Here is a 12,611-nt window from a genome sequence, read left to right on the forward strand (position 1 = left end):
CGGCACCTAGCTCGTCTGGGCCTTCGGGTCAACTGGGAGAAGAGCAAACTCTGCCCCGTGCAGAGGATCGCTTTTTCTCGGTATGGAAATCGACTCGGTCGCCATGTGCGCGCAGCTTACAAGCGAGCGCGCGCGCGCAGTCACTGCTGACTTGCCTTCGTCAGTTCAAGGGCAAGAGTGCGGTTCCACTGAAACTATTTCAGAGGCTCCTGGGGCATATGGCATCCGCAGCCGCAGTAACGCCGCTCGGATTGCTTCATATGAGACCGCTTCAGCTTTGGCTTCGCGATCGAGTCCCGAGGTGGGCATGGCATCACAGCACGCTCCGAGTCCAAGTGACTCCAGCCTGCCTACAGACCTTCACCCCGTGGTCGAACCTCAGTTTTATACGGGCCGGAGTTCCCTTAGAACGAGTTTCCAGGCATGTTGTTGTATCGACAGATGCCTCCACCACGGGTTGGGGGGCCATGTGCAATGGACATGCTGCTGCGGGCTCCTGGACAGGACCCCAGTGCCTTTGGCATGTCAATTGCCTCAAGTTGCTGGCTGTACGTCCCCTGCACCATTTCCGTACGTTGCTCTAGGGCCAACACGTACTAGTCCGATCAGACAATACCACGACAGTAGCGTACATCAACTGTTAGGGTGGTCTACGCTCCTGCCGTATGTCGCAACTCGCCCGCCACCTCCTCATATGGAGTCAGAAGCATCTGAGGTCGCTTCGAGCCATTTATATCCGGGAGACCTGAACCAGGCGTTCAGGTCTACAGATGTCTACAGATGTCTGTTAGCGAGGCGCCATGTGCTAAAGCCCAAGAGGATGCCACACTCCGAGTGGAGTGGGCCGTCACACCAAGGGGGCATGGTCGACCTTGCTGCTGGTATGCCAAAGCAATGGCGTCCACTATCCAGTGGGACAATCTTTGCTTGGAGAGTCTTTCCCTTCAGCATCCCACCATAACAGACAAAGAGCTGGTCTGAGGTCCTGAAACACCGCGTTCTGTCTACGTAAGCACGGAGGGCGCGTACTGGACAGAGCAGTGCCAAGGCTGGGTCTGCCTCCTCCAAGGGCAGCGCTTGCAGGTTCACCACCTGATCTCGAAAGGGAGTGGTGGGAACCTTGGGCACATATCCAGGCCCGAATTCCAGGCACGCTTCGTCAAGCGAAAATGCCTGCAGGTCCCCTACCCTCTTGATAAAGGCCAATGCAACCAGGAGCGCTGTCTTAATTGACAGGAACTTAAGCTCCACTGATTGCAGAGGCTCAAAGGGAGCACTCTGCAGGGCATATATTACCAATGAGAGGTCCCAAGAGGGTACGAGGGGAGGACAAGGAGGATTCAGTCTCCTCGCTCCCCTCAGGAACCTGATGATCAGGTCGTGCTTTCCCAAAGACTTACCATCAACTGCGTTGTGATGTGCGGCAATGGTGGCAACATAGACTTTCAGGGTGGAGGAAGACAGCCTTCGCTCCAATCCTTCTTGCAGGAAGGAAAGCATGACACTGATCGGGCATTTCGTGGGTTCTAGATGTTTAGAAGAACACCAGTTGACGAAGAGGTTCCACTTCAACGCGTAGGCATGTCTCGTGGACGATGCTCTAGCGGAAGTGATGGTAGCCACCAGAGGGTGCCATAAGGTGCCCCGTCCCTGGAAAAGCAGGTCCTTCCTCAGAGGAATTGGCCAGGGAGGTGCTGTCGCGTGGAGTACTAGTTCTGGGAACCAGGTGCGGTTGTGCCAATACGGGGCAACCAAAATTACCTGCTCCTCGTCCTCCCTGATCTTGCGCAAAGTCTGCGCAAGAAGGCTTACTGGGGGAAACGCATACTTGCGTAGGCCCCGCGGCCAGCTGTGCGCCAGTGCATCCGTGCCGAGCGTGCCCTCGGTCAGGAAATAATACAGGTCGCAGTGGGACGAGTCGTGGGAGGCAAACAGATCTACCTGTGCGTCCCCGAACTGATCCCAAATCAGCTGAACCGTCTGGGGATGGAGTCTCCATTCTCCAGCGAGAGGCCGAAGCCGAGACAGCTTGTCGGCCACCTGGTTCAGGTCTCCCTGATATAAATGGCTCGAAGCTACCTCAGATGCTTCTGACTCCATATGAGGAGGTGGTGGGCGAGTTGCGACATACGGCGGGAGCGCAGACCACCCTAACAGTTGATGTATGCTACTGTCGTGGTATTGTCTGATCGAACTAGTACGTATTGGCCCTAGGAGGGGTGCTTAGGGTCGCCGCGGGAAGAAGCACTCTGGGGGCACAATTGCATGACCACCGAGTGTTCAACCTTGGGAGCCCCAGTGTACCCTTTAGCAGCCGCCTGGTCGAGAGGAGGCAAGGCGGAGGAGGCCGACGAGCGATCACGGGAAGACAAGTGTGCCTTCCAGGACCTCGTGACCTCCTCATGCACGTCTGGGAAGAAAGGCATTGTGGTTAGACGCTGACGAGCGTCAGCGGCCGCCCCCAAAAACCAATCGCCCAGCCGCGAGCGCACCGGACCAGATGGCGGGGACCACTCAAGACCGATGGCCGCGGCTGCCCGGGAAAGCATGGCCGTCAGCTCGGGATCAGACTCGGGCAATACTGGGACACCTGAAGGTGGCAGCACAGCCGAATCCTCACTTCCCAAGGACTCCTGCCCACCTTGTGATGCAGCGATCGACATCAGATCTTCCTCTGGAGCGCCGGATGAAACCCGCGGCAAGTCAGAGGACTGTACCGCGGGATCAACCGGAGCACTCACGGGTTGCACGGTAGTGGAGGGGGGTGTGGAGCGTGGAATAGTCGGCGCTTGAGTCCACACCGTCACCCTCAGGTCACCCTGGCCGCCAGCCGAAGTACCAGCTCTCGTGGAGCTCGTAGATCGGGGTGCGAGTGAGGGGACTCCATACCTGCCAACCTTGAAATTATTTTTTGCGTACCGACGGCGACGGGGGGGGTGGGGGGTGGACGACGACGACACACATGCATTATATTGCATTGCATAAAATGTGTGCTGGACAACTAGTCTAAAATTAAGAAACCACTATAAAACTGTAAAAAAAAAAAAAAAAGACAATTAATATAGGCTAGTTAATTTATTATTTCAATATCCAAATATGATACTAAATACCACAGGGAAAAGGGCTTCTATTTGTGACGTGCTGTCTTTGCATTTAAACATTGCGCATTTTAAACAGGACACGCATTAGCTGAATAAATGTTAGCCAAAACATATTTATAGAAAACAGTTGACAATGAATAGACAGGAGTCCGATAATTGCATAACGAATCACTTATTCTAAAAAGAATGTCAAGTATACCGGTAAGTTAGACGAATCCGACATATAAGGGCTGTTAACAGTAAAACGTTCGTCATTTAACGAATTTTAAAAACAAGGATGGATAATACAAAATGCTTTCTGGCATTTTCACAGAAAAACAAAAACAAAAACAAGCAAGAACAAAATTTAAACTTAACCTGTCAAATTTAATTTTACAATCTTCTCTCTGTGGGCGCGTCCGTGTTTGTGAGAGAGCTCGCGCAGCACTGATACAACGGTACTTTTTAATCCATAACTAACATGCTAGTTTTCATACAAAACAAATATGTAACATAATTAAGGGACTTTAGTTATTATTAACACAATAACGTAACACATGAAGGCTACGTTTCTTAGCACTGAGAATTAATTAATAAACGCCTGTTTCTCCAGACTCGCGCTATCCGTAATCCACAAATGATCACATCACTTTCATAATCACGAAGCCATAGCGATTTCAAGTTTATTAAGATTTATTGTTCAGTATTTCTTGAGCATTTTATTATTTGCGTGACTGAATGAGGTCTTCCTCTTTTTCTGAGTGACCATGAAGAACGGAGTATTTTAAGATAATCCATGCGATCCGTGTGATCATAGAATCCATAGGATTAGGTTAACTCAGTACAATATTTCAACTTTCCATATCGAGCCCTGCCCAGCCCAGCCCGTTTACCTTCAGGAGTCAGATGTAGCCTACAGTGACTACTGTAACGTTACTGTCCTCGCTTATGAAATCAGCCAGACTGCGGCCGCGGGAGTGGAAGGCGGATCGAGCAGGATTCTTTATTGGTGTCGATTTTCAGTCTCTTTTTAATGATAGGCCTTACGCATATGTCAATCATCCCTGCTTGCTATTTGGAGAATGAATCCAGCGCTATGATTGGTCGAACTCTTCTTCTTTTGCTGTTGCTTGATTTGAGGACTGCGCGTGCAGAGGCGTCACCAGGTTTTTGCGTAGTTTAGACTAACAAATCGTACCAGTGTACTTTGATGTCAAAATGCGTATCCGCTACGCAAAATGCGTACAGGTTGGCAGGTATGGGACTCTACTATTAAAGTCATTAAGTCTCGACCTTAACCGTGCGATGGGCATGTTCCCGCAATGGGAACATGACTCATCCACACACGCTGCCTTTGCGTGATCAATGCCCAAACACACAAGACAGCGATTGTGCCCATCAGAGTCAGAGATGTACAGACCGCAACCAGAAGTGCATGGGCGAGGCATCTTTAAAAAGACGTGCCGCGTGACTTGGTGGCCATGACAGCTGGAAGCTCTGGCCTGGCTGCCATGACGGGACAAGACTTTGGGGTGAGAGCTACTATGGGAGTGCCACATTCCTCCTCTACAACTCCCACAGTAAGTGCAGAACCGCTCAACTGCAGTGCAAGATAGATGTAAAACTCAAGTGTCCAGTTAAGGTCCCAAAATGGCATGAGTGCGCGGAGCGATTCAGACAGCCCTCCCCGAAAGAATATCATCAGGCATTCCTTGCTCATGTTGCTCAAATTAGCCAACTCAATAAAATCCAGAGCATAATCCTCAATGCAACGATCTCCTTGATGGAGACGCGTAATTCTCCCTGCTGGATCCATTATGGTCGGTCGTTCTGTCACAGGACGAAGGAATCAAAAACGGCAGGCAGAGATGAGGGATCCAAATGCAGGGAGATTTGAATGAAAATAAACAATCGTAACATAAGTCAGGAATAAAATAACACCTCTCCGCCCCTCCCGGCCTTCAAGATCTCCACCCGCAACCGCTTCTCCCCTCTGCGTGAGACGGAACGCGACGCTGTGATCATCGGCAGTTCCATCGTCCGGCATGTCCACGCTAACATAGGTAAAGGTAAGGTGCGCACTCACTGCTTTCCTGGTGCTCGTGTTCTTGATGTTGCTGCGCAGGTCCCCGAGATCCTGAACGGTGACGAGCGCGTCGGAGCTGTCGTGCTGCACGCAGGAACGAACGACATCAGGCTGCGGCAGTCGGAGGTTCTGAAGAAGGACTACAGGAGCCTGATCGAAACGGTACGCAGCACATCGCGTGCAACAACGATCATCGTGTCTGGACCACTTCCCACGTACCGACTAGGACATGAAAGGTTCAGTAGATTATTTGCTCTAAATGAATTGCTAATGACATGGTGTAATGAACAGAAACTGCTCTTTGTAAATAATTGGAATCTTTTCTGGGAGCGACCTAGGCTCTTCCGTGCTGATGGCCTTCACCCCAGCAGAATCGGAGCGGCTCTTCTGTCGGACAACATATCCAAGACGCTACACACCATATGACTTGTTAATCAAAGTCCAAATCACAGTCTTTGCTATCCCAACTAAATTGATATAAGTATCAATGTAGAACATTATATAGAAACTTTGTCTATTCCTCGTTTAGTGAGGTCAAACATTAAATCTACTGTAGGATCTAGGAAAAATCAAATTGTGATTAAACCAGAAAATCTCAATATTAGTGAACAAAAACAATTTCTAAAGCTAGGTCTTCTAAACATTAGATCGCTCACACCTAAGGCAGTTATTGTAAATGAAATGGTCACAGATAATAGTTTCGATGTACTTTGCCTTACTGAAACCTGGCTTAAACCAAATGATTATTTCGGAGTTAATGAGTCTACTCCATCAGGATACTGTTGTTAGCATGAGCCCCGTCTGATTGGTCGTGGCGGCGGTGTTGCAACAATCTATAGAGATATTCTTAATGTTACTCAGAAAACAGGTTACAGGTTTAATTCGTTTGAAGTACTTGTGCTAAATATTACGCTCTTAGATGTAAGAAAGAAATCCCTATTATCTCTAGCCTTGGCTACTGTATATAGACCTCCAGGGCCCTATGCTGATTTCCTAAAAGAGTTTGCAGACTTTCTCTCAGATCTATTGGTCAATGTCGATAAAGCATTAAAGGAACACTCCACCATTTTTGGAAACAGGGCTTATTCACCTTCTTTCCTACATTTAGATAGGTGGGCAAATGCATTTTTGTATCAGTGCATGCATTGTTTTAGTTTGACAGGGTCGGTGCTAGCTTAGCTTAGCATAATGAATGGAATCCTTTGTTGCCAGCTAGCATGTCCTGAGTAAAAGTGATATAAAAAAAAAAAAAACACCTAATTACTTCTTGTGGCCTGCGTATTCACAATAAGTACAAATAGCGATGCAGATTAACACTAGGCGATTTCCTAGGCAGATATTGACTTATATATTAATCAAGCTAACTAAATCACACGACTGCGAAGCAGTTCACACTCACAATAAAAATATAAGATAATTGAAAACAAAGACAAGTTGTTTGCGTGGTGACGCGTGGCCACGACATAATGATGTCGTTACCTCAACAAAATGATCTCGTGGCCACGACTTAATATGACGTTCCCACGAGATATTATGACGTTCCCACGACTTAATATCACGTTCCCACGAGTTTATATGTTGTGGCCACGACAAAAATAAGTGAACCGAACATGTCCCCTCCCGGTCACCGTAGACTTCACTACATAAATATATGGGTTTTTAAAATGGTGTTTAACAAAACAAACAAACAAAAGATTTAAATGCATATTACTCCAACAGGAGTAGAGAAAGAAAAATGAAGACTAACATCAGGCTGAAATGGCCATGAATCAGGGTGGTAATAACTGGAGACTCACCATCTGTCGACTCGGACTCGACCGCATTTGTGCCGGCTAGCGGCTCTACGCTGGATTTGTATGGATGAACCTGTGATTCCTGCTCAGCCCCAAGATTAAACACTCTGTTTTTGAAGAAACGTTTCGTAGCCTTGCATGATCGAATGAACACGTTCTTCCTTTTTGTCTTTTTTTCTGCAAACAACAAATATTGATTAGAAACATCTGTTTTATTAGCACAGATTACAGCTCAATGATTCACTAGTTCATGTTCCAAGAACACTAGAGATATCGGCTCGTTGCAAATGGCCGCCATGTTGGATTTCTGATCTAGCGAGTTTGTGCAGACGCCAATGCAGAGAGCCAGAGAAACCAGAGAATGATCTTTAATAGTTGTTTATAGATTATGATACGTCACTTAAAATAATACTAAGATCTATATTACTATTCCGTGAGTAAATGACATTTAAATGCACGCATGTTTAAATCAGGTGAATGAAATCCACTTTCATTATCAGTCTTTTGATTTCTGATCTTCTGCAAATCAAAGTTACTTTACGTGATGTCAGAGTATGAGAATTATAGCCTAGTAGAAAAGTAAAAATAACAGATGTTTCTGGTGTGTGTCAGACAGCGCTAGTGCCATCAAGTTCATGCCTTATTGAGAGCGTTTCGCTAACATTTCCATTAAATTAAGAAAACTTTATTTCTAAATGTTCCCTAAACATTCAAAAGTCCAGTTTTTTCAACGTATCAAAAATGTTTTTTCTTGGTTAAAGGAACATTCTATTTTATAATTTTGCATTATGGGAACGTTACTTTTTAACATGCTCGGTATGTTCTGAAAATTTTAGATGAACGTCCAATTAAAACATTTCTAAAAAAAAAAAAAATAGGTTTCACTTTATTTTGATGGTCCCTTTAACACATTCGGTTGTCTATAAGTGACATTGCACCTACAAGTCAACTAACTCTCATTAGAGTATTAGTAGAGTATTAGTAGACTGGTAGGGTTAGAATAAGTTGACATGTAGTTGCAAAGTTACTTATAGTCGACAGAATGTTCAAAAGGGACCATCAAAATAAAGTGTTACCGTTAATTTAGTTGGTTTAACTATGTTTAACTATTTAACAATGTTAATGCCATCTACTATTTATGTCTATAAAGGGGGCAGATAAATATAAGAATATTATTCTTCCATCTGCTCCTTTCTGATCATTGAAATGTAAAGGAAAATTCAATGAATTGTATGTGCCTTGTACAAATAATGCATTTTCATGAAAAGAATAAAAGAAATGAATGAATGAATGAATGAATGAATGAATGAATGAATCATCTCCATCTCCAGTCATCTCCAGTTCTGTTCTCCCAGAGCGACCAACGCCCCTCTTCTGAAGCGGCAGGTCTCGTCTCTTTCGGTCTGTCAACAGAAGAACTGGACGACGCTGTTTCTATGGCAGCATCTGAAAGTGAGGAATGGTCGGGCTCCGCGGACCCCGCCCCCCTCTCTCAGCTGGATCCCACTGACACTCGAGCGAGCATTGACGCCGAACTCTTCCGTGTCATGTCTCGCGCGAGCCTACCAAAAGCCGCCTCGACGAATGGTACCTGCCGGGGCGCCAACAGGCCCCTCGTCAACGTGCCGCCCCCTTTATGCCCGAGGTCCATGATGAGCTCACTAAAAGCTGGCGCGCGCCCTTTTCAGCGCGAACGCGCTCTTCAGCTCCTTCAACGCTCTCCTCTGTCGACGGCGCTGAAGAGAAGGGGTATGTTTCTCTCCCTCCATTAGAGGAAGCGGTCGCTGCACACTTATGCCCCCCCACTGCTGGGAGTTGGAGGGCTAAAACCGTGCACCCCTCTAAACCGTGCAGGACCACTTCGGCTCTCGCCAGCCGCGCTTATGCTGCCGCCGGTCAAGCCGCCTCTGCACTCCACGCTATGGCGACCCTGCAGGTGTTTCAAGCTAAGCTCCTCCGCACTATGGACGAGTCTGGCCCGGATCCAGACACCTTCAAAGACCTCAGGAGTGCTACAGATTTGGCGCTGAGGGCCACGAAGACCACCGCGCAAGCACTGGGCCGCAATATGTCTAGCCTGGTTGTCTTAGAGCGCCACCTGTGGCTCACTTTAACGGAGATCAGGGACGCTGACAAAACTGCCTTCCTCGACTCTCCAGTCTCTCCATCCGGTCTCTTCGGCCCTTCTGTAAGTGGCTTCGCTGATCGCTTCACGGAGGCTCAGAAAGCTTCGAGTGCTATGAGGCACTTCCTGCCCAAACGCTCTAGCTCGGTCCAACGGCGCCCCAAGAGCACGCCGCGACCGGAAAAGCCCGCGTCTCAGGTTCTCCAGCCCCGCCCCGCGGCTGACACCACTCGACGCCTGAAGCCTGCAAAACGATTCCCGTTTCCCAGGCGCCAGGGCCCTCGACCGAAGCTGACGCTCGACCATGAGCCCAAGAAGCCGTCCTAACCGGCAGAAAAAGGGGTCTATGTCCCGCCGCGGCCGGACCAGCCCCGAAGATCGCTCGAGTGCTTCTCACAGCCCCCTCTTCAGTTCAGGCGGCTGGAGCAGTTGTGTATGCAGACAATGGGCCCGTCACGTGTTACGCACCCCTGCACCCAAACGCTGTTTTAACGGCGACCCACACAGAGCACAAAACGAGCAAAATTTCTCCCCTGACTTCATATCAGTCCGAGCCCCCGTCTCTGGGCGTTCCAGATATGATGATGCCTTTGGCTCTTCGGGCTCTAGCCTGGCAGGCTATCCCAGGAGTTTCAAAATGGGTGATAAACACCATAAAGCACGGCTACTCGCTTCAGTTTGCACGCAGACCCCCACGCTTTCGCGCTGTGGTTCAAACCTCGGTCAGCAGCACACTGTGTCATGTCCTCCGCACCGAAGTACTAAGTCTGCTAGCAAAAGGGGCTATCGAGAGGGTTCCTCCTTCTCTAAGCGAGTCAGGCTTTTACAGCCGTTACTTTCTCGTTCCGAAGAAGGACGGCGGCCTGAGGCCCATTTTAGATCTCAGACATCTGAACAAGGCTCTCATGTCACGGCCGTTCAGGATGCTCACGACCAGACATATACTGGCGCAAATTCGCCCAGGCGACTGGTTTTTCTCAGTAGATCTGAAAGACGCTTACTTTCACATTCAAGTGAATCCCCACCACAGGCCATTCTTGAGATTCGCCTTCGAGGGGCAGACATACCAGTACACGGTTCTACCGTTTGGACTGGCTCTGGCACCTCGTACATTCACGAAGTGCATGGATGCAGCTCTCTCCCCCCTAAGACAGCGGGGAATGCGCATTCTAAACTACCTCGACGACTGGCTCATTCTGACTCAGTCAGAGGCGGAGTCACATACTCACAAAGCCTGGCTCCTCAGCCATCTAGAATGTCTAGGGCTCAGGGTGAACTTTTCAAAGAGTATTCTGTCACCCAGCCAACGTATCATGTTCCTGGGGACAGTATTCGACTCCGTTCTTATGAGAGCATGGCCCTCCCCGGCCCGTGCTCTATCGATTCAGCGGCTCGCCGCATCGTTCACGGAGGGCTCTCATGCACCCCTCAGAACCTTTCAGAGGATCCTTGGCCTTATGGCCTCAGCATCATCAGTACTCCAACTAGGCCTACTGCGCATGCGTCCTCTTCAGCTATGGCTAGCACCTCGGGTGCCACCCCACGCCTGGCACTCAGGCCGATTGATTATCAAGGTGGATCAGCGCTGTGTTCAAGCCCTGGCCCCTTGGACGAACGCCAGCTGGTTTCAGCAGGGCGTGAGTATGGGGGTGGTCTCCAAGAGGAGGGTGATTTCAACAGACGCTTCCAACTTAGGTTGGGGAGCCCTGTACGAGGGCAGGCCTGCCTCCGGCCTCTGGTCGAGCTCGGAGAAACGCCTACACATCAACTGCCTCGAAATGAGGGCAGTTTTTCTGGCCCTGAAAACCTTCCTCCCATACCTGGCTGGACACCACGTATTGGTCCGGACGGACAACATGTCAGTGGTATCTTACATAAATCGCCAGGGCGGCCTCAGGTCCCGCAACCTGCTTGCCATAGCCACACAGCTACTGTTATGGGCTCACACCAATCTGCGCTCGCTCAGGGCAGCTCACGTGCCGGGCACGCTGAACACAGGAGCAGACATGCTCTCTCGGGGCAGGGTTCCCCCAGAGGAATGGTCTCTCCACCCTCAGACGATTCTCCTACTTTGGGAAGTCTTCGGGAAGGCGGAAGTAGATCTCTTCGCCTCAGAAGACAATCGTCACTGCCCAATCTTCTTTTCAAAGAGCAGGGATGCGTTGGCCCACGACTGGCCCAGCCTTCCCCTTTATGCTTTTCCTCCGGTCTCGATGCTCCCTCAGGTCATCGAACGGATCAGAGACACGAAATGCGCAGTGCTCCTGATAGCTCCTCTATGGCGAACCCAGTCTTGGTTCCCGGAGCTGATGCGGCTGTCTGTGACAGACCCTTGGCCAATCCCAGTGAGGCGCGACCTCCTGGCTCAGGCCAGCAGGACTATATGGCATCCCCCCCCCGATTTGTGGGCCCTACACGCTTGGCCACTCAACGGGTACCCCAGGACCTCCCAGAGGGCGTCCTGAACACGATCAGGGAAGCTAGAGCTCCGTCTACCAGACGCCTCTACCACCATAAATGGTCAGTGTTTTCCAGCTGGTGTTTAGCTCGAAACCTCGACCCACACACTTGTGAAATTCCAAGAGTGCTATCCTTTCTCCAGGAGATGCTGGATGCGGGTCGCTCCCCCTCCACTCTCAAGGTATACGTAGCAGCCATTGCTGCACAGCACGTATTGGAGGCCGGAGCCTCCTTAGGAAAATGCGACCTTATAGTTCGCTTCCTTAAGGGCGCCAGAAGGCTTAACCCGCCTCGGCCGCCATCTGTCCCAGCATGGGACCTTTCTTTGGTTCTGCGGGCTCTTAAGGGACCTCCCTTTGAACCACTTCGGTCAGCCGACCTAAAACCTCTCTCCCTGAAAACCGCCCTGCTGTTGGCACTGGCGTCAGTCAAGAGAGTAAGTGACTTACAGGCGCTCTCTACTAGCGCTTCCTGTCTGGAATTCGGCCCCAATGACTCTAAGGTCATCCTTAGGCCAAGACATGGATATATTCCTAAGGTGCTCTCAACTCCGTTCAGAGCCCAGGTTATCTCTCTGTCAGCTCTTCCCATCTCAGAAGAGTTCAGTGATGTTCTCACACTCTGCCCTGTCAGAGCTTTGAGGATTTATTTAGAGCGTTCAGCCTCTTTCAGACAGTCTGAACAGCTTTTTGTTTGCTTCGGGGGCCGAACCAAAGGTCTTCCTGTCACGAAGCTCACGCTGTCCAGGTGGATATTGGATGCCATTGCTCTGGCCTACACCTCACTGGGCCTTACGTGTCCCATAGGTGTTAGAGCTCACTCCACGAGAGGCGTCGCCTCTTCGTGGGCCTGGTCAAGTGGTGTTTCTATCGAAGACATTTGTGCGGCGGCCGGATGGTCCGTCCCGTCCACATTTGTGAGATTTTACAACCTGGAAGTTCCTGCTCTGCAGGCACGAGTTCTCTCTATCTAAGCTCTGGCTCTGCGGATCCAGGCTAGTTTTGACATTCCGTCTGTCACATTGGGCGATGACCGGCTAGTCTGTTTCGTCCACATTTGTGAAACGT

Source organism: Scardinius erythrophthalmus (genome assembly GCF_964197995.2).
Source record: "Scardinius erythrophthalmus genome assembly, chromosome: 19".
In the NCBI taxonomy this organism is placed as follows: Eukaryota; Metazoa; Chordata; class Actinopteri; order Cypriniformes; family Leuciscidae; genus Scardinius; species Scardinius erythrophthalmus.